This window comes from Bombina bombina, chromosome 11 (genome assembly GCF_027579735.1).
Source record: "Bombina bombina isolate aBomBom1 chromosome 11, aBomBom1.pri, whole genome shotgun sequence".
NCBI classification, from domain to species: Eukaryota; Metazoa; Chordata; class Amphibia; order Anura; family Bombinatoridae; genus Bombina; species Bombina bombina.
In genome coordinates this window covers 126,237,806-126,262,386 of record NC_069509.1, presented here as the reverse complement: position 1 = coordinate 126,262,386, position 24,581 = coordinate 126,237,806, and the positions used below count along the sequence as shown (strand labels likewise).

Here is a 24,581-nt window from a genome sequence, read left to right as displayed (position 1 = left end):
CCTGCTGACTGGCACTGCATATTTGGACCAAAGTGTCCCGCAAGTTATTGCTGCTCCAGTTTCTGCGGCTGCCCCTATGCCTACCAGGAGCATGTTCAGTTCTGCACCTCTACCTCAGCGATATGGAGGCAATCCTATTCAGTGCAGAGGGTTTTTGAACCAGGTGGGCATTTACTTTGAGATGTTACCTCAGGAGTTTCCCTCTGACAGAGCTAAGGTGGGATTTCTCATCTCCTTACTCTCTGACACAGCTCTTTCCTGGGCTAATCCCTTGTGGGAGACAAATAAACCTGTGATTTCAAATTACCCTGAATTTGTGGCCTCCTTTCGAAGGGTATTTGATGTTCCGGCTCGACAAGATCTGTTGCTCAGTATGCTATTGAGTTCCGTACGCTTGCCGCAGAGGTAGGTTGGAACAATGAAGCCCTTGTTGCTGCCTTCTTTCATGGGCTCTCTGATGCGATTAAAGACGAAGTTGCTGCCAGAGATTTACCAGAGGATCTTGAGGCATTGGTGTCTTTTTTTATCCTAATTGACATCAGACTCAGAGAGAGGCCCTCTTTCATGGAGCACTTGCGGAAGCCTCCTGTTCCGTTGTCTCCTACGTGTTCGTTTCCACCCATGCCTCCCTTTCCTCCCATGCCTCCTGGTCCCGAGTCACCAGGTACTGCTGAGCCGATGCAGTTGGGATTCACGCGTCTCTCCATGGCAGAGAGGGCCTTTAGGAGGAGGGAGGGGCTCTGCCTCTATTGTGAGTTACAGGGCCACCTTTTGAAGTCTTGTCCTACACGGCCGGGAAACGCTCACACCTAAGGTCCTGTAGGGGGCAGACCTTGGATGGTTTATCCTCGTCCCCGGAACCGCTTAAGGAGAAACCTTTGGTCACGGTTGTCCTTTCCTGGGTGGACTCCTGCATAGTCACTCAGGCTCTTGTTGACTCCGGTGCTGCGGGCTATTTCATTGACAGTGCTTTTGTATCAAAGCACTCCATTCCTGTTTTGCCTCGGTCCGTTCCGCTTGCTATTGAGGCCATTGATGGCAGGCCCCTTCAGCCCGCACTCGTTACTCACGAAACTGCTCTGTTGTCCATGGCTGTTGGGGCTCTCCATTTTGAAACCCTCCAGTTCCAGGTGATAAACTCTCCGCATTTTCTGGTTGTTCTGGGTTATCACTGGCTCCAAAAGAACAATCCCAGTCTCGACTGGCGCAGGTCCGAAATTTTGTCATGGTCCCCGCAATGTATTTCCACTTGTCTTCAGAAACCAGTTAAAGTCTTGTGCACTTCTTCGGTATCTCAATTGCCAGAGGAGTACCGAGAGTTCCTAGATGTTTTTGACAAGGTGCGTGCCGGTACATTGCCTCCTCACCGGTCTTACGATTGTGCCATAGACCTGCAACCCGGAGCCATTCCTCCTCGGGGCCGGGTGTACCCTCTGTCTGTTGCAGAGAATTGTGCTATGGAGGAGTATGTTGCCGATGCTCTGTCGCCGGGGATCATCCGCAAATCCTGCTCTTCTGCAGGGGCTGGCTTCTTCTTTGTGAAGAAAAAGGGTGGCGAGTTAAGACCATGCATCGATTATAGGGGTCTTAATCATCTTACTATTAAGAATGCTTACCCTATTCCGCTCATTACGGAACTCTTTGACCACCTCAAGGGAGCTACGGTCTTTACTAAACTTGATTTGAGAGGAGCGTACAATCTCGTTAGGATTAAGGAGGGCCACAAATGGAAAACAGCATTTAACACCAGGAGCGGGCATTATGAGTATCTTGTAATGCCCTTTGATCTATGTAATGCACCTGCTGTTTTTCAGGAATTTATTAATGATGTCCAATGAGATATGTTGCAACAGTGTGTTGTGGTGTACTTAGACGACATCCTCATACACTCACCCAAACTTGAGGCTCATCGTTCTGATGTTACACGGGTTCTTCAGAGACTATGTGAGAACGGCCTATTTTGTAAACTTGAGAAATGTGAGTTCCATCAGACTCAAGTAACCTTCCTAGGTTATGTTATGTCAGTGGCAGGGTTCTCCATAGATCCTGACAAGTTATCTGCAGTTCTGCAGTGGCCTCGCCCAGTTGGTCTTCGGTCTATTCAATGTTTTTTGGGGTTCGCCAATTACTATAAAAAGTTTATTAAAAACTTTTCTTCCTTGGTCAAACCTATCACAGACATGACCCATAAAGAGAATGATCCACTCCATTGGTCACCTACTGCCATTAAGGCCTTTGATAGTCTTAAGACTTCCTTTGCTGCTGCTCCAGTTCTGGCCCATCCTAACCCTGTCATGCCTTTTGTTCTTGAGGTCGATGCATCTGAGACTGGAGTAGGTGCCCTCTTGTCTCAACGTATTACGCCTGGCGGTTCTTTGCATCCGTGTGGTTTCTTCTCTAAGAAATGGTCTCCAGCAGAGTGCAATTATGAAATTGGTGACAGGGAATTACTGGCCATAATTTTGGCACTCAAGGAATGGAGGCATCTTCTTGAGGGTACTAGCGTGCCAGTGCTCATTCTTATTGACCACAAGAATTTAACTTATCTATCTGAAGCAAAATGTTTGTCGCCCCGACAGGCCAAATGGGCGCTATTTTTGTCTAGGTTTAATTATGTGGTTTCCTACCTGCCTGGTAGTAAGAATGTTAGGGCTAATGCCCTCTCTCGACAATTTTTGCCTCTGTCCAAGGAGGAGTCTGTACCTACTCCTGTTATACCTCCTGACCATATTTTGGCTACCATACGTACTAATTTGACTTCTCCCTTGGGGGAGGAGATCCTGGCTGCACAAACCAATGCACCTCCTGAGAAACCTAGTGGTAAGTGTTTTGTTCCTGAGAATCTTCGAACTAAACTTTTGCACACTTACCACTATCCTAAAGCCGCAGGTCACCCAGGCAAGAACCAAATGATTTGGTCTGTCACTCAACAATTCTGGTGGTCAGGTCTTCGTTCTGATGTTGCTGCGTATGTTGCCTCCTGCTCAGTTTGTGCACAGAATAAGACTCCTCAACGTCTTCCTGTGGGTCTTCTTCAACCTATTGCTAATGGTGAGCGTTCTTGGACACATCTTTCCATGGACTTCATTGTCGAGCTCCCTGTTTCCAATGGCAATACTGTTATCCTTATGGTGGTTGACCATTTTTCTAAAATGTCACATTGCATTCCCTTGATGAAGCTGCCTACCGCTCAGGAGCTTGCTTCAATTTTTGCCCGGGAAGTCTTCCATTTACATGGGTTACCCAAGGAGATAGTGTCAGACCGGGGTAGCCAGTTTGTCTCCAGATTTTGGCATTCCTTTTGTGCTCAAATGGGGATCCAGCTTTCCTTCTCCTCGGCATATCACCCTCAATCCAATTGGGGCTGCGGAACGGTCTAATCAAGCTCTGGAACAGTTCCTCCGTTGCTATGTCTCAGATCACCACAATAATTGGTCTGAACTGTTACCTTGGGCAGAGTTTGCTCATAATAGTGCTATTAATGCTTCCTCAAAGTTATCCTCGTTCATGGCGAATTATGGGTTTCAACCATCCTTGTTGCCCGATTCATTCATGTCTGAGGGTATTCCGGCTTTGGAGGAGCATCTCCGGCAACTCCGTTCCACATGGGTGCAGATTCAGGGTTGCCTTCATCATTCTATGCAGCGCCAAAAGTTCCAGGCTGATCGTAGGCGTCTGCCTGCGCCTTCCTACCAGGTTGGTGAGAGAGTTTGGCTGTCCTCCCGCAACTTGAACTTTTGTGTGCCTTCCAATAAATTGGCTCCCCGTTATGTTGGTCCTTTTCGAATACTCCGACGGGTTAATCCTGTGGCCTACGCTCTTGACCTTCCTCCTACTATGCGCATCTCCAATGTTTTTCATGTCTCCCTCTTGAAACCATTGGTTTGTAATCGGTTTACCACTGTGTTGCCTCGTCCCTGTCCTATCTTTTTTGACAACCATGAGGAGTATGAGGTCAGCAGCATTATTGACTCCCGTATGTCCAGGGGTCGTGTATATTATTTGGTTCACTGGAGGGGCTACGGTCCGGAGGAGCGTTCTTGGGTTCCCTCCTCTGATGTTCATGCTCCCGCCCTCCTCCGTGCCTTCCATGCCCATTTCCCCAATAAGCCTTTTGTCCTCCCGTGGGGGAGGGGTCGTTGAGGGGAGGGTACTGTCAGGGTTTTTTCCTTGTTTTGTTTGCCATGTGCTGCTGGCAGCCATTTTACTCACCTCTCTTCCTGACTATGGTGCATTTTGGGGGATGCTGCTCATTTCCTGCACTTCATTTATGGCCAGACTGGTGTGCATCATCTATGTGAGACAGGATGCAGTCTCAGAATTATGATGTTATCACTTATTATTTAAAGGGCCTCTGTTCAGTATGCTTTGCCTTTGCGTTGTCTCAGACCTGTTTGTGAGAGTTCCTGTGTATTACCTGGTTGCCTGACGTCCTTCCTGGTTCCTGATCCCTGGCTTGTTCCTGACTCTGCTGTGTTTCTTGTTGCTGATTCTGGCTCATCTGACTATTCGCTTTGGCTCCTGACTCGGCTCGTCTGACTACCAGCTCTGGTTTTGACTCCTGGCTTGTTATTTGACTTGTGGACTTTTTATTATTTTTTGCTATTAATAAAGGTGTGATTATTTTTTATTTTTTTCTCGTCTCAGTCTGATTCCTGGCACCCTGACAGGGGTCAATCATTCAGCTAACCTCAACACACACTGCTGACACTATCTGTCTGTTTTATGATTAGGGGTTTATGTCAGATATGTCAGATCACCTAAATCAAGACCAACACCCAAATAAACAAAGCTATTCTGTAAAAATGTAATATATAAAGAGTGTACCCATTGTTGAGTTGGGGTACAGGAGGAGATTTAGAGGTAAACGCAAACAACAAAACAGCTTGACTGTAGACAGTGGGGGAGATTCCAGTGAACCTAAAGGCACCAATTCTAGCACTACCTTCACCAGGGAAACACGTAGAGTTCAAACCATAACCTCCCATGATTTCAAAAAAGGAGGTAAGAAAAGATACAGAACCTATGTCAGAAGGGGGGGGGTATCATGAAAAAAACAAAGAAACTCTTAGTTGAGACTGTCATTATTAATCTCAGTAATAGGACTCTCAGTAAGCAAGAGGTTAGATTGCTCAATAAGGGTCTTAATTATGTCCCCACTCCCAACTGGGGCGAGTTTAACAAGCAGGTTGAAACAGATTTCAAAGGCAGCTAAAATTAATTATTTTTTTCAAAAGTCACAAAGTAGTACCATCAATCCCAAATTTAAACACAAATACAAGTTCGAGCCAACCAATACCCACCCTGCCATTAAAACATACATGGCTGTATGTGCTCGGGAAATAAAATCTAGTTGTGAAACATCTAATAAATATAACAAGAATATGGATGGTCAAGAATGGAAAGCCCTACAAACATTACATGATGATTATTCTATTGTAACCCGCCCTGTGGATAAAGGTGGAGCTTTTGTGATTCTTGACCATGAATATTACAGAGGGGAACTGTTGATTCAACTCAGTGATGATAAAATGAATACTGTGTTACCATTGAGTTACATTTGAGTACAAAGCCGCACTAGACAAGTTTCTTCAAATAGCAGTATCACAGGGGTACATTGATAAGACTATTCACAGATTCCCAATTACAGACCACCCCAAATATCTTTTTATCTATACAATACCCAAAGTACATAAAGATCCCCAGAAACCCCCAGGACGGCCCATCATGTCTTCTATTAAATACCTATATAAGAGTATTGCTCAATTTGTAGATTTTTATTTACAAGAAACGGTCAAAAAAGCTAAAGCTTTTTTGTTACATTCTATTGAATCAAATTGTTCAACACCATGATGTTTCCTGAACATGTGATACTGGTAACCCACTATTTATGGCTTGATATGAGGATAAATATGTATTCCAGGAATATAATTCAAACATTTTATTATATCGCAGGTATATACATGATTTGTTTATTGTTTGGGGTAGCAGTGAAATAGAACTTGAGGATTGGTTTGAACCTAAGAATGAACCTAATGTCAAATTTAAAATGGAATTCAGTTCTACAGAGATCTTTGGTTTTAGGGATGATGGTACACATACATGACATGAGCTACAAGTCTGTTCTATCATCTTGCTGTTGGAGCAGATGGTGATGTATTACTCTCATTGTATATATGTTGAAAGATAGGTTTTTTAATTAGCCTTGTGCAAAGACGTCCTTGTTATGTTATGGCAGTGCAGGTGTATAGAGGAACCCAATCGGCGCTTTGGACATCATGTATCCATATGTTTACAGCAGAGTCTGGATTGATAGAGAATTGCTGCTATTTGCCGTGAGTGATTTACAGTCTAGCGTTAGCAGAACACGCCCTCATGACGTCAGGTGTGACGTCTCAACCAATAGGGCATCAGCGGGTATTTCTAACAGCTCCATACACGAATTGCACATACACAGCTTCAGAATGGCAGTATAACACGCCATGTACACACAACTTCAAGTGAGGTATATTTAAATATTATTCCGTGATTATGCCAATATTATGTTAAATGACTAGTAAATACAGCAGATTTGCTAAATCAACAAATACATGATAAAAAAACAAAGCAATAGCACTTATGGCTCGATGATTGAAAGCTCTCTGGGCTGGCGAGATTACTAAAGAATGCTCGCCAGTCCTTCTATGAATGGAATGATCTTAAGCAACTTTTTACTCTGACAGGGTGTCTCGCTAAGGGGCGTATACTGCATTTTCATGCGAAATGTGCACAACAAAATTCGTTTTTTAAACATGATACAAAACAAATATTTGAAACATTCACACAAAAATAAGCAGGGAAAAAATTTATTTATAAGGTGCCTCAACAACAAAATTCTTCACCAAAAATCGTATGTTAAAAAAAAAAGTTAAAATTGTATGTAATTTACACAGGAATAAATCAAATTAAATATGCATAGCATAAATAGTAATTGTAGCACACTGGATGTGCAAAAATCACACAGAAATTTGAACTGCAAAGGGTAATTGTTTTTTCGTAAAAAAGGGGCTGAACATGGGCGTTCCATGGACGTATATGAAAATGTCTCTTTAATCCCAGCATAATTTTATAAAGATTTTCGCACTACAGATATCACAGTTTTTTCTCACCAACTAAAAGGTGGCAAGCTTTTCTCAAAACACTCAAAATAATTATAACCCTAATAGATATATAGATAGATACATATATACGAAAATATAGGCGAATATAAGATGCTCAATGCAGAAAGCAGCATAATGTGAGTTATATTGGCTGCATGATTTTAATTTTAATGTGCTCCCCCTCCTCCTTGCTAACTTCGCTCTAAGGAGGCAGCCTTGTGAGAGTCGGCAAGAAAAAGTGGCTTTGAGCAGGCGAAGTTTATATAATCGAGCCCTTAGTCTGAACTTCAAATAAGTAGTAGATTTTTTTCTAGCAAATTTCAAAGTTATGTATATTTCCACTCCCCCTGTACCATGTGACAGCTATCAGCCAATCACAAATGCATATACGTATAGTCTGTCAATTCTTGCACCTGCTCAGTAGGAGCTGGTGACTCAAAAAGTGTAAATATAAAAAGACTGTGCACATGTTCTTAATGGAAGTCAATTGGAAAGTTGTTTATAATTGCATGGTCTATCTGAATCATTAAAATTTAATTTGACCTGTACCTACAGTATCTCACAAAAGTGAGTACACCCCTCACATTTTTGTAAATATTTAATTATATCTTTTCATGTGACAACACTGAAGAAATGACACTTTGCTACAATGTAAAGTAGTGAGTGTACAGCCTATATAACAGTGTAAATTTGCTGTCCCCTCAAAATAACACAACACACAACCATAAATGTCTAAAACATTGGCAACAAAAGTGAGTACACCCCTAAGTAGAAATGTCCAAATTGGGCCAAATTAGCCATTTTCCCTCCCCGGTGTCATCTGACTCATTAGTGTTACAAAGTCTCAGGTGTGAATGGGGAGCAGGTGTGTTAAATTTGGTGTTATCGCCCTCACACTCTCTCATACTGGTCACTGGTTCAACATGGCACCTCATGGCAAAAAACTCTCTGAGGATATAAAAAAAGAATTGTTGCTCTACATAAAGATGACCTAAGCTATAAGAAGATTGTTAAGACCCTGAAACTGAGTTTCAGCACGGTGGGCAAGACCATACAGTGGTTTCACAGGACAGGTTCCACTCAGAACAGACTTCGCCATGGCCGACCAAAGAAGTTGAGTGCACATGCTCAGTGTCATATCCAGAGGTTGTCTTTGGAAAAGAGACGTATGAGTGCTGCCAACATTGCTGCAGAGGTTGAAGGGCTGGGAGGTCAGCCTGTCAGTGCTCAGACCATACACCGCACACTGCATCAAATTGGTCTGCATTGCTGTCGTCCAAGAAGGAAGCCTCTTCTAAAGATGATGCACAAGAAAGCCCACAAACAGTTTGCTGAACACAAGCAGACTAAGGAAATGGATTACTGGAACCATGTCCTGTGGTCCAATGAGACCAAGATAAACTTATTTGGTTCAGATGGTGTCAAGCGTGTGTGACGGTAACCAGGTGAGGAGTACAAAGACAGGTGTGTCTTGCCTACAGTCAAACATGGTGGTGGGAGTGTCATGGTCTGGGCCTGCATGAGTGCTGCTGGCACTGGGGAGCTACAGTTCATTGAGGGAACTATGAATGCCAACATGTACTGTGACATACGGAAGCAGAGCATGATTCCCTCCCTTCGGAGACTGGGCCGCAGGGCAGTATTCCAACATGATAACAACCCCAAACACACCTCCAAGACGGTCACTGCCTTGCTAAAGAAGCTGAGGGTAAAGGTGATGGACTGGCCAAGCATGTCTCCAGACCTAAACCCTATTGAACATCTGTGGGGCATCCTCAAACTGAAGGTGGGGGTGCGCAAGGTCTCTAACATCCACCAGCTCCATGATGTCATCATGGAGGAGTGGAAGAGGACTCCAGTGGCAACCTGTGAACCTCTGGTGAACTCCATGCCCAAGAGGATTAAGGCAGTGCTGGAAAATAATGGTGGCCACACAAAATATTGACACTTTGAGCCCAATTTAGGCATTTCCACTTAGTGGTGTACTCACTTTTGTTGCCAATGGTTTAGACATTAATGGCTGTGTGTTGAGTAATTTTGAGTGGACAGCAAATTTACACTGTTATACAGGCTGTACACGCACTACTTTACATTGTTGCAAAGTGTTTTTTCTTCAGTGTTGTCACATGAAAAGATATAATAAAATATTTACAAAAATACTGTATACAGGGCTGGCGCTTGTATAAGGCAGGAGAGGCAATCGACTTAGGGCGCCACAGCAGGGGGGCGCTGAGAGTGGTGCCGACTGCCAAGGTCGCCCTGAAGCGTGATGGATGAGACAGTGGCCCATATTTATCAAGCTCCGTACGGAGCTTGAAGGGCCGTGTTTTCTAAAGACCGCTGCTCCATAACCCTGTCCGCCTACTCTGAGCAGGCAGACAGGAATCGCCAGATTGACACCTCCCTGCTGGCGGCCGATTGGCTGCGAGTCAGCAGGGGGCGGCGTTGCACCAGCAGCTCACAAAAGGGACAGTGACTCAGACAGGGACATTTATCATTATATTCTTATTATAATTGTTGATCAACTTGATTCATATTCATTTTATTATTGCAACGCCCGCTGGCTCCCTCTGGCTTGCTCGCTGCAACGCAACTTACTACTTCCTGTCCCTGACCTTCATGGGCTGGCCCGGCTATTGCTATAGCCTATGGGAATGTGGTAGCTTGTGCGTGTGGTGTAAGAGTGGAGGCGGAGCTTATTTGCAAAGCTGCGCTGCTACCTGTCTGCCTAAGCATATTCTGACTCACACTGAGAGGGAGAAATCATGCGGGATGAGCCGCCTGGCTCCACGTGACTGAGGCTCACACAATGCATCATCTAAGAGCCACATGAGGTGAGTAATGATGCCCAAGACGGAGACGGACAAACTGCAGACAACTCAAGAGAAGAGTGAGGTAGGAATGGTGGCGCAGCGGGGATCTCTGAGGGGCCGGGCAGGGCACTGTGGAGGGCAGAATTTGGAAATATGGACGGTCGGCAGTGGGCACCACCATATAATTTTATAGAGAGACAGAGTTGTGAACTTGTGCACAGACTCCTCTGCAAAGGTGGCTGGAAAACTTGTACTTGTAAGTCAAGGCCATGCATTATTCATAACTGAACTGATATACAGAAAATAAATTTTATACATGTGCCTTCCTTTCATAAAACAATAAAGGTGACACATGGGTTCTGTCACAGGTGCCTACATGATATATTGTACCAAAATAAACATCATATATATATATATATATATATATATATATATTATAATACATATTCTATGTGAAGAACATTGGAATGTGAAATATTTTCATGTCGGATTAAAGCACTTGAGAATATACGATCAGGATTGCGCACGGGTAGGGTGTTTCACCCCCCCCCCACACCACCACTTCTTTTGCTCCATTGACTTCAACGGGGGAATAGGTTACCACACATATGATATTCTAAGTTTTGCTTTTGACGCGCGTCCGGGTTGGCGTGAGCAATAACTTTTTACTTTTGACTGGTAATAGGACTTTTTAGGCAGTTAACACTCGAGTGGGAGCGTTAAATAGAACGCCACTTGTAATCTGGCCCTAAGTTTCTATAGTAAGTGGGGCTTCTGCAGGGGTGAATCCCTCCGGAAATCACCTGCATACTGTGTCCTGCTGACCATTACTTGAAAACTGCATGCTTCTATTAAATACTGCATACTTCTTTAAATACTGCATGCTGTTTGTCATTATCTACATTGTGCCTCTGACTGACCATTACCTGCATACTGTATCTTGCTTAAAATTTCTTGGATACTGCATGATGCTGGTCATTATCTGCATAGTGTACCCTACTGTATCCTGCTGATCATAACCTGCATGCTGCGTCCTGATGACTATTCCTTACATGCTACATACTGCTAATAATTACCTGCATACTGTATCCTGCTGAACATTTCTTGAATACTGCATAAGATTGTCAGCATAGTGTATCCCTCTGGGCATTACCTGCTTACTGTTTCCTGATGGCTATTTCTTACACACTGTGTCCTGCTGGCTATTACCTGCATGCTGTGTCCTGCTGGCTGTTACCTGCATGCTGCGTCCTGCTGGCTGTTACCTGCATGCTGTGTCCTGCTGGCTATTACCTGCATGTTGTGTCCTGCCGGTTATTACCTGCATGCTGTGTCCTGAATGCTGTGTCCTGCTGGCTGTTACCTGCATGCTGTGTCCTGCTGACTATTACCTGCATGCTGTGTCCTGCTGGCTGTGTCCTGCTGGCTGTTACCTGCATGCTGTGTCCTGCTGGCTGTTACCTGCATGCTGTGTCCTGCTGGCTTTTACCTGCATGCTGTGTCTTGCTGGCTGTTACCTGCATGCTGTGTCCTGCTGGCTATTACCTGCATGCTGTGTCCTGCTGGCTGTGTCCTGCATGCTGTGTCCTGCTGGCTGTTACCTGCATGCTGTGTCCTGCTGGCTTTTACCTGCATGCTGTGTCCTGCTGGCTGTTACCTGCATGCTGTGTCCTGCATGCTGTGTCCTGCTGGCTGTTACTTGCATGCTGTGTCCTGCTGGCTGTTACTTGCATGCTGTGTCCTGCTGGCTTTTACCTGCATGCTGTGTCCTGCTGGCTGTTACCTGCATGCTGTGTCCTGCTGGCTGTTACCTGCATGCTGTGTCCTGCTGGCTGTTACCTGCATGCTGTGTCCTGCTGGCTGTTACCTGCATGCTGTGTCCTGCTGGCTGTTACCTGCATGCTGTGTCCTGCTGGCTGTTACCTGCATGCTGTGTCCTGCTGGCTATTACCTGCATGCTGTGTCCTGCTGGCTGTTACCTGCATGCTGTGTCCTGCTGGCTATTACCTGCATGCTGTGTCCTACTGGCTGTTACCTGCATGCTGTGTCCTGCTGACTGTTACCTGCATGCTGTGTCCTGCTGGCTGTTACCTGCATGCTGTGTCCTGCTGGCTGTTACCTGCATGCTGTGTCCTGCTGGCTGTTACCTGCATGCTGTGTCCTGCTGGCTGTTACCTGCATACTGTGTCCTGCTGGCTGTTACCTGCATGCTGTGTCCTGCTGGCTATTACCTGCATGTTGTGTCCTGCCGTTTATTACCTGCATGCTGTGTCCTGCATGCTGTGTCCTGCTGGCTGTTACCTGCATACTATGTCCTGCTGGCTGTTACCTGCATGCTGTGTCCTGCTGGCTGTTACCTGCATACTGTGTACTGCTGGCTATTACCTGCATGCTGTGTCCTGCTGGATATTACCTGCATGCTGTGTCCTGCTGGCTGTTACCTGCATGCTGTGTCCTGCCGGCAGTTACCTGCATGCTGTGTCCTGCTGGCTGTTACCTGCATGCTGTGTCCTGCTGGCTGTTACCTGTATGCTGTGTCCTGCTGGCTGTTACCTGCATGCTGTGTCCTGCTGGCTATTACCTGCATGCTGTGTCCTGCTGACTATTACCTGCATGCTGTGTCCTGCTTACTGTTACCTGCATGCTGTGTCCTGTTGGCTGTTACCTGCATACTGTGTACTGCTGGCTATTACCTGCATGCTGTGTCCTGCTGGATATTACCTGCATGCTGTGTCCTGCTGGCTGTTACCTGCATGCTGTGTCCTGCTGGCTATTACCTGCATGCTGTGTCCTGCCGGCTGTTACCTGCATGCTGTGTCCTGCCGGCTGTTACCTGCATGCTGTGTCCTGCTGGCTGTTACCTGTATGCTGTGTCCTGCTGGCTGTTACCTGCATGCTGTGTCCTGCTGGCTATTACCTGCATGCTGTGTCCTGCTGACTATTACCTGCATGCTGTGTCCTGCTGGCTGTTACCTGCATGCTGTGTCCTGCCGGTTATTACCTGCATGCTGAGTCCTGCTGGCTATTACCTGCATTCTGCTGGCTTTTACCTGCATGCTGTGTCCTGCCGACTATTACCTGCATGCTGTGTCCTGCCGGCTATTACCTGCATGCTGTGTCCTGCCGGCTATTACCTGCATACTGTGTCCTGCTGGCTGTTACCTGCATGCTGTGTCCTGCCGGCTGTTACCTGCATGCTGTGTCCTGCTGGCTGTTACCTGCATGCTGTGTCCTGCTGGCTGTTACCTGCATGCTGTGTCCTGCTGGCTATTACCTGTAGTGTTTGTAAATCCAGGTGGTTTAGAAATATATCTGACACAGAGTCCATTTATACAGCAACTAACTACACACTTTATTTCCTGGTTCCTCACTCCAACAACACTGTCCCCGCCCCTGCTTCTTTGCAACAATTATATACATTTACAAGTCAGAGCACAAACTAGGAAGAAAGCATTATATATTATAATATCACAACAAACACCATATCTCTCCCTTACTTTAGATTAGAAGCATAACAATTAAACTAAACATAAATATAACTATATATATATACTATGCTTAATATCTAGAAATAAGACCAACTATATTTCACATAAAAGAGTTGCATGATGACATAATACATTGCATGAAAACACATTATTTTTCATAGTTTTTAAGGTATTCAGGAGGTCTTCTATTTTCTCTGAGAGGGTATTTTCGATTAGTATCTAAGGACTGATCATATGCTATGTTTTCTTCCCCCTCACTGCTCTCTGAGTTATTCATATTATCATCATGTTCTTGAAATAATTTGGGTATATCAGAATCATCATCTTCTGCATCAGATACTTCAGTGTCCTGTTCTTTGTGTAGTTTCTTGAAGAAAGAAGAGTTCCGAGTAATTGTATGTCCATTTCTTACTGCAGTGATCATTGATCCTTGAATTCTTGTAACTGTATATGGGATGACATCATATAAAGTATCCAACTTGTGTCGTCTATCTTGCCTACACAGGACTCTGTCTCCAACAGCAAAAGGAGCAGATTTGGTATGATAATATTTATCCGCATAAGCTTTCATCTTGGCTTTGGCATGACTGTCTTTTTGTATTAAGTCCTTGTTGAGTGTCTCTGTTAGCAAATCATTTATATCCGGAATTTTGATCCGAAGTTTGCGATTGAATAACAGCTCTGCAGGTGATCTGCCAGTAGTACTATGGGGAGTTGATCGATAGTCTTTCAGAAAAGAGTATAAATTTTGTTTCCATGGTCTACCTTGCGCTGTAGTTGCCCTTAGACATTTCCCCATAGAACGCATGAATCTTTCAGCTTCTGCATTAGCTTGTGGCCACAAAGGAGTAATGCGCCTATGTTTAAATCCAAGATATGAAGCAAATTTATTAAACTGAGTACTGTTAAATGGGGGACCGTTATCTGTTTTAACAATTTTAGGAATTCCCAATAAAGAGAAAACTTTGTCTAAAACCGGAATAACAGTGACTGAAGATGTTGAGCTGATAACTTCTACTACCGGGTATCTTGAATATTCGTCTATAACCACCATCAAATAATCTCTAGTTGATAATGGACCATAAAAATCTATACTCACATTACACCACGGTGCTTCAGGCAATGCAGACATTTTTAAAGGTTCTTTGTGAGATCCTGAAGTTGTGGCTTGACACACAATACAATTTCTCACTAACTTTTCTGCTTGTTGATCTATTGATGGAAACCACACTTTTTCTCGCAATAAACTTTTCATTTTAACTATTCCTTGGTGACCTTCATGTGCTAAGGATAATACTTGCTGTTGTAAACATGTCGGAATGACTAGTCGATTACCTCGCAAGATAATACTGTTGTCATTATTCACTGAGAGTTCTTTGCTAAATCTTGCAAATGACTTCAACTCTTTTCCATGTATTTTGTCAGAATCAGCTGTGTACCATTTTCCATTCCGAACTAATACAGCGAGTTTTTGCAGTATAGGATCAGCTAATGTTGCTTGTTGTATTTCTTCTAAACTCAATGCTTTAGGTATAGCATGATTAGTAACAAAATTGATATATTCCTCTGCATCCATGGAATTTGGTGAACTTGTGAATGAATCTGTTGATATAGGATGTCGAGACATATAGTCTGCTGGGTTCTCTTTTCCAGATTTGTAAACCACAGTAAAATTATATGGTTGTAGTCTTAAACCCCATCTTTCTATTCTAGCGGGCGGTTTGGATTTTGGATTATTCCAGATCAACTGTAAAGGCTTGTGATCTGTGATCAGTGTGAATGGACAACCATATAAATATAAATGAAAGTATTCACAACTCCAAACTATTGCCAGAGCTTCACGTTCTGTTTGAGAATAACGTTTTTCCACATCATTTAAAGAACGGCTACCATAAGCAATTATATAATGCTTGCCTTTGTCTCTCTGCGCCAGAATAGCACCTAAACCAACAGGGCTAGCATCTACTAAAAGAATAGTTTGCCGTTGAGGGTTAAAATAGGACATTGTCTTGTCACTGGTCAAACTCTGTTTCAGTTGTTGAAAAGCTTGTTGTTCAGTTTCAGTCCAACGCCATGGCACACTTTTCTTTGTTAACTCTCTTAAAGGTGTGGCAATAGTAGAGAAATTAGGGATAAATCGAGAACAGTAGTTTACCATCCCTAGGAAACTTCTGACTTCACTGGCGTCTATTGGAGGATTTGCATTCTGAATTGCTTCCACTTTCTTTGGGTCTGCTGATATGCCTTCAGCTGAAAAAACAAATCCATAAAATTCTAGTTTAGTTTTGTTAAATTCACACTTACTACAATTTAAGGTAAGTCCTTTCTCATGAAGTCGCTCAAAAACTGCTGTGAGATTTTTATCATGGTCCTCTTGAGTAGCTCCAAACACAATGATATCATCGCTGAAGTTTTTAACTCCTGGAATTCCAGATAATGTTTGCTGTATTGCATTTTGAAATACTTCAGCAGCAGAAGAAACACCAAAACTTAGGCGCTTGTATCTCCACAATCCTGTGTGTGTTGAGAATGTAGTTATATATCTACTTGTTGGATCCAACTCCAGTTGATGATAGCCTGATTTTAAATCAAGTTTGGAGAAAACTTTTGCCTGGTTGAGATCATGAATTATATCATCTAATGTTGGAGTAACGTGGCGCTCCCTGATAATGGCAGTGTTGGCTTGCCTCATGTCTATGCAAATTCTTACACTATTTGGGTCTTTGGGTTTTGGCATTGATACTATTGGGGAGACCCATGGAGTTGGCCCCTGCACTCTTTCGATGATTCCTTGTGTTTCAAGGTTCCTGAGTTCAGCATCAACCTTGTGCCTTAGATGAAATGGAATTCTTCTATGTGGTTGTATTACAGGTTTTATATGTGGATTAATATGCAGCTGTACTTGAAAATCTTTCAATTTACCAATGCCATTAAACAAATGGGAATACTGCTGTACTAACCGATCTGCTACAGATCCTGTGTCCTTTCTAGGTGAAATTGCATTCATAAGCTTTATAAGTCCCAAACTGGATGAAGTTTCAAAACTCAGAAGAGAAGAATTTTGACCCTTTACAACATAAAACATAGTTGCTGTTTTGTTGTGTTTAAATGCACATGTGGCTGTAAATTTACCAATGACATTAAGGGGTTTAGTTGATCCATATGCATATATATTTATTTTACTCTGTAATAACTGTGGTTGTGGTTTTAACATGTGAAATGTTTGTTCGCCCACTAAATTGACAGCAGACCCTGAATCAATCAATGCAGTGATTTTAGTGTCATTAATGAGTACATCAACTTGTGGCTGAGTTAGGTTACACATGTTGTTTACTACAAATACATATTTGTCATCATTGTTTGAATATTGTCCTTTTTGATCAGGAGATCTGACTAGATTTACTTTCCACTGTTCTGATGTATGTGGCTCAGTATGTGATTGAGGTATTTGATACAGTTTTGTTCTACATTGCTTTGCAAAGTGATTAAATTTCCCACATGCCCTGCATTGCTTATTCCTTGCAGGACAAGTCCCATTATGTGGATAGAAACCCCCACAGTTCCTGCATAACACACATGAGGTCTTTCTTGTGGGCTGTACTGTTGAACTGTCTTTTTGAACTCTATTTGTAATAAACTGATCTTCAGTAGATCTATTTTCTATGCTTGCAGCTTGCCTGTCAGCAATTTCTAATGTTCTGCCATAATCAAGCAAATCTTTTAAAGATAGTTCAGATTGTCTCAGTGCATATTTCCTAAGTTTTGAAGAAGTGCAGCTTTGTATTATCTGTGCTTTAATCTCATTTTCAACATTAGAAAACTCACAATTCTTTGCTAGTAAACGTAACCTGGTTTGAAATGCATCTAAAGGTTCATCACCCTGTTGTGTTGCCTGTCTGAATGTGTATATTTCATACTGAGTGTTCTTTTTGGGGAGAAAATATGTTGTCAGTTTATCTTTAACATCATTGTATGTGTCAGTGGTTGCAGACAAGGTATCATAAATGTCATATACTTTTTCTCCAGCTAAATGAAGCAGTAAAGCCTTTTTTCTGTTTGCATCAGTAACATCCAAAGCAATAAGATAATTTTCAAATCTCTGAATCCATTTTAGCCATCTTGGGCCTACTGAGCTTAGTTCTGCATCAGAGTCAAACACAGGGAAGTTGTATTCATTACATGCAGCCATTCTTGTGTGTATATTGCAGCAGGTTACTCACTGTTTGCTGAGACAAAGCAATAGGGTTCAAACATAATCCTCGTCGCCAAAATGTAGTGTTTGTAAATCCAGGTGGTTTAGAAATATATCTGACACAGAGTCCATTTATACAGCAACTAACTACACACTTTATTTCCTGGTTCCTCACTCCAACAACACTGTCCCCGCCCCTGCTTCTTTGCAACAATTATATACATTTACAAGTCAGAGCACAAACTAGGAAGAAAGCATTATATATTATAATATCACAACAAACACCATATTACCTGCATGGTGTTTCCTGCCGGCTGTTACCTGCATGCTGTGTCCTGCTGGCTGTTACCTGCATGCTGTGTCCTGCCGGCTATTACCTGCATGCTGTGTCCTGCTGGCTGTTACCTGCATGCTGTGTCCTGCCGGCTATTACCTGCATGCTGTGTCCTGCTGGCTGTTACCTGCATGCTGTGTCCTGTCGGCTATTACCTGCATGCTGTGTCCTGCTGGCTGTGTCCTACATGCTGTGTCCTGCCGGCTGTTACCTGCATGCTGTGTCCTGCCGGCTGTTACCTGCATGCTGTGTCCTGCCAGCTATTACCTGCATGTCGGGTTAAAGCACTTGAGAATATACGATCAGGATTGCGCACGGGTAGGGTGTTTCACCCCCCCCCCCCACACCACCACTTTTTTTGCTCCATTGACTTCAACGGGGGAATAGGTTACGACACATATGATATTCTAAGTTTTGCTTTTGACGCGCGTCTGGTTGGCGTGAGCAATAACTTTTTACTTTCGACTGGTAATAGGACTTTTTAGGCAGTTAACACTCGAGCGGAAGCGTTAAATAGAGCTCCACTTGTAATCTGGCCCTAAGTTTCTACAGTAAGTGGGGCTTCTGCAGGGGTGAATCCCTCTGGAAATCACCTGCATACTGTGTCCTGCTGACCATTACTTGAAAACTGCATGCTTCTATTAAATACTGCATACTTCTTTAAATACTGCATGCTGTTTGTCATTATCTACATTGTGCCTCTGACTGACCATTACCTACATACTGTATCTTGCTTAAAATTTCTTGGATACTGCATGATGCTGGTCATTATCTGCATAGTGTACCCTACTGTATCCTGCTGATCATAACTTGCATGCTGCGTCCTGATGACTATTCCTTACATGCTGCATACTGCTAGTAATTACCTGCATACTGTATCCTGCTGAACATTTTTTGAATACTGCATGCTGTGTCCTGCTGGCTGTTAACTGCATGCTGTGTCCTGCTGGCTGTTACCTGCATACTGTGTCCTGCTGGCTGTTACCTGCATGCTGTGTCCTGCTGGCTATTACCTGCATGTTGTGTCCTGCCGGTTATTACCTGCATACTGTGTCCTGCTGGCTGTTACCTGCATGCTGTGTCCTGCTGGCTGTTACCTGCATGCTGTGTCCTGCTGGCTATTACCTGCATGTTGTGTCCTGCCGGTTATTACCTGCATGCTGTGTCCTGCTGGCTATTACCTGCATGCTTTGTTCTGCTGGCTGTGTCCTGCATGCTGTGTCCTGCTGGCTGTTACCTGCATGCTGTGTCCTGCTGGCTTTTACCTGCATGCTGTGTCCTGCTGGCTGTTACCTGCATGCTGTGTCCTGCTGGCTATTACCTGCATGCTGTGTCCTGCTGGCTGTTACCTGCATGCTGTGTTCTGCTGGCTGTTACCTGCATGCTGTGTCCTGCTGGCTATTACCTGCATGCTGTGTCCTGCTGACTATTACCTGCATGCTGTGTCCTGCTGGCTGTTACCTGCATGCTGTGTCCTGCCGGCTATTACCTGCATGCTGTGTCCTGCTGACAATTACCTGCATGCTGTGTCCTGCTGGCTGTTACCTGCATGCTGTGTCCTGCTGGCTGCTACCTGCATGCTGTGTCCTGCCGGCTATTACCTGCATACTGTGTCCTGCTGGCTGTTACCTGCATGCTGTGTCCTGCTGGCTATTACCTGCATGCTGTGTCCTGCTGGCTGTGTCCTGCATGCTGTGTCCTGCCGGCTGTTACCTGCATGCTGTGTCCTGCCGGCTATTACCTGCATGCTGTGTCCTGCTGGCTGTTACCTGAATGCTGTGTCCTGCTGGCTATTACCTGAATGCTGTGTCCTGCTGGCTGTTACCTGCATGCTTTGTTCTGCTGGCTATTGCCTGCATGCTGTGTCCTGCTGGCTGTTACCTGAATGCTGTGTCCTGCTGGCTGTTACCTGAATGCTGTGTCCTGCTGGCTATTACCTGCATGCTGTGTCCTGCTGACTATTACCTGCATGCTGTGCCCTGCTGGCTGTTACCTGCATGCTGTGTCCTGCCGGCTATTACCTGCATGCTGTGTCCTGCTGGCTGTTACCTGCATGCTGTGTCCTGCTGGCTGTTACCTGCATGCTGTGTCCTGCCGGCTATTACCTGCATACTGTGTCCTGCTGGCTGTTACCTGCATGCTGTGTCCTGCCGGCTGTTACCTGCATGTTGTGTCCTGCCGGTTATTACCTGCATGGTGTGTCCTGCCGGCTGTGTCCTGCATGCTGTGTCCTGCTGGCTGTTACCTGCATGCTGTGTCCTGCTGGCTATTACCTGCATGCTGTGTCCTGCTGGCTGTTACCTGCATGCTGTGTTCTGCTGGCTGTTACCTGCATGCTGTGTCCTGCTTGCTATTACCTGCATGCTGTGTCCTGCTGACTATTACCTGCATGCTGTGTCCTGCCAGCAATTACCTGCATGCTGTGTCCTGCTGGCTATTACCTGCATGCTGTGTCCTGCTTACTGTTACCTGCATGCTGTGTCCTGCTGGCTATTACCTGCATACTGTGTCCTGCCAGCTATTACCTGCATACTGTGTCCTGCATGCTATTGCCTACATGCTGTGTCCTGCTTACTATTACCTGCATGCTGTGTCCTGCCGGCTATTACCTGCATGCTGTGTCCTGCCGGCTATTACCTGCATGCTGTGTCCTGCTTACTGTTACCTGCATGCTGTGTCCTGCTTACTGTTACCTGCATGCTGTGTCCTGCTGACTATTACCTGCATGCTGTGTCCTGCTGGCTGTGTCCTGCATGCTGTGTCCTGCTGGCTGTGTCCTGCATGCTGTGTCCTGCTGGCTGTTACCTGCATGCTGTGTCCTGCTGGCTATTACCTGCATGCTGTGTCCTGCTGGCTGTTACCTGCATGCTGTGTCCTGCTGGCTATTACCTGCATGCTGTGTCCTGCTGGCTGTTACCTGCATGCTGTGTTCTGCTGGCTGTTACCTGCATGCTGTGTCCTGCTGGCTATTACCTGCATGCTGTGTCCTGCTGGCTATTGCCTGCATGCTGTGTCCTGCTTACTGTTACCTGCATGCTGTGTCCTGCTGGCTATTGCCTGCATGCTGTGTCCTGCTTACTGTTACCTGCATGCTGTGTCCTGCTGGCTATTACCTGCATACTGTGTCCTGCCGGCTATTACCTGCATGCTGTGTCCTGCCGGCTATTACCTGCATGCTGTGTCCTGCCGGCTATTACCTGCATGCTGTGTCCTGCTGGCTATTACCTGCATGCTGTGTCCTGCTGGCTATTACCTGCATGCTGTGTCCTGCCGGCTATTACCTGCATGCTGTGTCCTGCTGGCTATTACCTGCATACTGTGTCCTGCCGGCTATTACCTGCATGCTGTGTCCTGCTGGCTATTGCCTACATGCTGTGTCCTGCTTACTGTTACCTGCATGCTGTGTCCTGCCGGCTATTACCTGCATGCTGTGTCCTGCCGGCTATTACCTGCATACTGTGTCCTGCTTACTGTTACCTGCATGCTGTGTCCTGCCGGCTATTACCTGCATGCTGTGTCCTGCCGGCTATTACCTGCATGCTGTGTCCTGCTTACTGTTACCTGCATGCTGTGTCCTGCCGGCTATTACCTGCATGCTGTGTCCTGCTGGCTATTGCCTACATGCTGTGTCCTGCTTACTGTTACCTGCATGCTGTGTCCTGCCGGCTATTACCTGCATGCTGTGTCCTGCCGGCTATTACCTGCATGCTGTGTCCTGCTTACTGTTACCTGCATGCTGTGTCCTGCCGGCTATTACCTGCATGCTGTGTCCTGCCGGCTATTACCTGCATGCTGTGTCCTGCTTACTGTTACCTGCATGCTGTGTCCTGCTGACTGTTACCTGCATGCTGTGTCCTGCCGGCTATTACCTGCATGCTGTGTCCTGCTTACTGTTACCTGCATGCTGTGTCCTACTTACTGTTACCTGCATGCTGTGTCCTGCTGACTGTTACCTGCATGCTGTGTCCTGCTGACTGTTACCTGCATGCTGTGTCCTGCTGGCTATACCTTGCATACCGCTAGCTATAATCTGTATTCTTTATGTTGCTGGCGATTACCTAAATACTACATCCTATTGACCATTACCTGCATACTGGGCCCTAATGACTATTTCTTGCATACTGCTAGCAATTGCCTTTTGTTGTGTCCTGATGGCCATTAACTGAACACTAAGGGGTAGATTTACTAAGCAGCTCGCCAGAAACAGAATTTAAGAAGCAGCGGCTGCTCCTCAACTCATCCTACACCTGCAATCATCTGGATCAGATATGATCGGGATGATTGACACCCTCTGCTAGCGGCCGATTGGCCGCGAATGTGCATGGGGCGGCATTGCACAATCATTTCACTAGAAATGCTTGTGCAATGATAAATGTCGACAGCGTATTCTGTCGGCATTTATCGATGTCGGGCGGATATGATTAGGTACAGCGAATCATGTTCGCCAGCAATAAAGCTACCCCTAAGTCTTGTGGCTATTACATGAATATCACATCCTACTGATTAATACCTGCATGCTGTATCCTGCTAGCTATTTCTTGTGTACTACATTCTTCTGTCTATGACCTGCTGGCTATTCCAAGTATACAATATGCTGTTGTGCATTACCTACTTACTGTGTGCTTCTGGCCATTTCTTACTGTGTCCTGCCGGCTAATACCTGCAAATATTGAATAGGGATATTAAAGGGATACTAAACCCACATTTTTTCTTTCATGATTCAGAAAGAGAATACAATTTTAAACAACTTTCCAATTTACTTCTATTATTTAATTTGCTTCCTTCTCTTGTTATCCTTTGCTGAAAGGTTTATCTAGGCAAGCTCATGAGCAGCAGAGAACCTAGGTTCTAGTTGTTGATTGGTGGCTGCACATATATATTGAATGTGATTGGCTCACCCATGTGTTTAGTTAGAAACTAGTACTGCATTGCTGCTCCTTCAACAAATGATACCAAGAGAATGAAACAGATTAGATAATAGAAGTACATTGGAAAGTTGTTTAAAATTTTATTCTCTGTCTGACTCATGAAAGAAAAAATTTGGGTTTCATGTACCTTTAAGAGCCGGACCATTTTTGACTAAGCACCTGGGTAGCATTTGCTGATTGGTGGCTAAATGTAGCCACCAATCAGCAAGCACTACTCAGGTGCTGAACCAAAAGTGGGCTGGCTCCTAACCGTACATTTGTTTTTTCAAATAAAGATAGCAAGAGAACAAAGAAAAATTGATAATAGTAGCAATTTAGAAAGTTGCTTATAATTGCATGCTCTTTCTGAATCATGAAAGAAAGGATTTGGGTTTAGCATCCCTTTAAAGGAGGGATAGGTACTGAAATGTATACTTTCAATTGCTCTCTCTACATATTGGACTTTATGTATTACATACAGAGATAAGGGTGTCTTTGTGTATAGAGAGTGATACAATAAGACTATCTGCTTTCCCTGCAAGCTCAGATCATTTGAATGGCATATGGTTTTAATTAATAGGTATTTCTTATACAGAAAAAAAAACTAAAGGAGAAAGTTCTCAAATAATGTATACTCTGCAGCTGGTGTTCAAATCATAGGAAACACATTAAGCAGAAACAAATGCTTTAGTACACTGTTCCTTTAATTATGATGGCATCACTCCAGCCTCACTGGAGGGAGTGGAAAAAGAGGTATTTTACAACAAAAAGAGGCAAAATAAATAATGAACGTATGATGTAATGTTGTGTTATTTTCTTTAATGAAACCTTTTGGGCTAGATTACATGTTGAACTATAAATTTTACTGTTCGCTAACATCACTTGAGTTTAAGGGACATAAACTTTCCAATTTACTTCTATTATCAAATTTTCTTTGTTTTCTTGTTATCCTTTGTTGAAAAGCAGGAAGGTAAGCTCTATATGGCAGCATTTTTGCAACAATGTTATACATTAGGAAGAGCACTAGATGGCAGCACTATTTCCTGACATGTAGTTCTCCAGACATGTGCACGCTACCTATCTAGATATCTCTTCAACAAAGAAAAAAAAGAAAATGAAACAAATTTGATAATAGAAGTAAATTGGAAACTTTTTGTTAAATAGTATTCTCTATCCAAATCATGAAAGAAAAATGTTGTGTTTCATGTCACTTTAAATCAATAGCACTTTTACTTTTGTGCTCACATTGCATCTTAATAGTTATCACTCAGATGATAGTCTAAGGCAGACATCTTAAAACTTGGCCATTTCAGAGATTTTGGAACTACATTTCCCATGATGCTCAGTGTGTGATAGTTCCAAAACCTCTGGATGGCCAAGTTTCAGGATGTCTGGTCTAAAGAGTGCTAACATCTGGATATTGGATAATGTAGGCAAGGTAAACCCCGTACGTAATAGACTTCGATGGGACGTGCAGTAAAATTGATGTTGGCTATAACTCAAACATTAAGTGAATGGGGCACCAAAACCTCCGCTCAAGTAGTTCTTCAATTAAATATAAACTATGGAGTTGTATGGTGTTATATTGATATTTAAAATACTGCTCACATACAGACATACTGTACACACATATATTATTCAATAGATACGTTATAACAAATATTTGTATATTCAATAGAAATTCTCTAGCAATAATTGAAGTCCCTTG

The 24,581-nt window shown here is 44.1% G+C and overlaps 1 protein-coding gene across 1 annotated transcript in view; it reads left to right on the top strand.

Moving 5' to 3' along the window:
* Positions 1 to 24,581, top strand: part of LOC128642239 (cytochrome P450 2K1) — a 249,745-nt gene that overhangs the window by 108,013 nt on the left and 117,151 nt on the right. The window lies entirely within an intron of this gene.